This window comes from Elephantulus edwardii, unplaced genomic scaffold (genome assembly GCF_000299155.1).
Source record: "Elephantulus edwardii isolate Elephantulus edwardi_28Jun2011 unplaced genomic scaffold, EleEdw1.0 scaffold00094, whole genome shotgun sequence".
Lineage (NCBI taxonomy): Eukaryota > Metazoa > Chordata > Mammalia > Macroscelidea > Macroscelididae > Elephantulus > Elephantulus edwardii.
Window position 1 is genome coordinate 9582461 of NW_006399844.1, and position 720 is coordinate 9583180.

General features: G+C 40.3%; 1 protein-coding gene across 1 annotated transcript in view; it reads left to right on the forward strand.

Moving 5' to 3' along the window:
• CPD (carboxypeptidase D) overlaps positions 1-720 on the forward strand; it is a 98510-nt gene that overhangs the window by 9072 nt on the left and 88718 nt on the right. The gene's annotated exons all lie outside the window — the stretch shown is intronic.

Here is a 720-nt window from a genome sequence, read left to right on the forward strand (position 1 = left end):
GGCACAGGATAGAGCAGGGTTTAGGGCTGTTGTACATAGGGTCGCTATGAGTCGCAAACGACTCGACGGCATATAACAACAACAACAACAACAACCTTAATTTTCACTATAAAAGAAGTTCTTCAGTATTTATTTGTTGGTGGTGTACCATCGAGTCAAAACGACCCATAACCTACCCTTTGTTGGGTTTTCAGAGACGGTATGTCATACCAGAGGAGCGTGCCCATCTTTCACCTGTAGAGTGGCTGGTGGTTTGTACCATGTACCTTTGAATTGGCGGCACAGAGTGATTCCTTACCTCTAAGCCAACCAGAGCTCCCTGGTGCTGATGGGTGCTATCAAATTGATTCTGACTCATAGCAACCATACAACAGAAAACTGTCCTGAAGAATTTCAGAGGCTGCAATCCTTTCATTTAGCGATCTGGTGCCTAAAACTTGGACCACCAAGATTTGGTTAATTTAAAAGAAGAAACATTTAAAAAACCCCAAACCTTGTTTCTTTTATGGAATTTACAATAATAACAACAACAGTGTCTATATCAGTTTCTTTTTAGTAGCCCAATGAGAAACTTTAGGCCTGGAAAGACATTTGGTTTCACAGTGGATGTCTAGTCTTTGAAATGCTGTATTGTTTTCCCCTGAAAGCAACTTAGTCAGGTTTACATTTTTCTTCCTGAATCTTCTACTGTGACTTCTGGCTTAAAATGTGATTTAATCT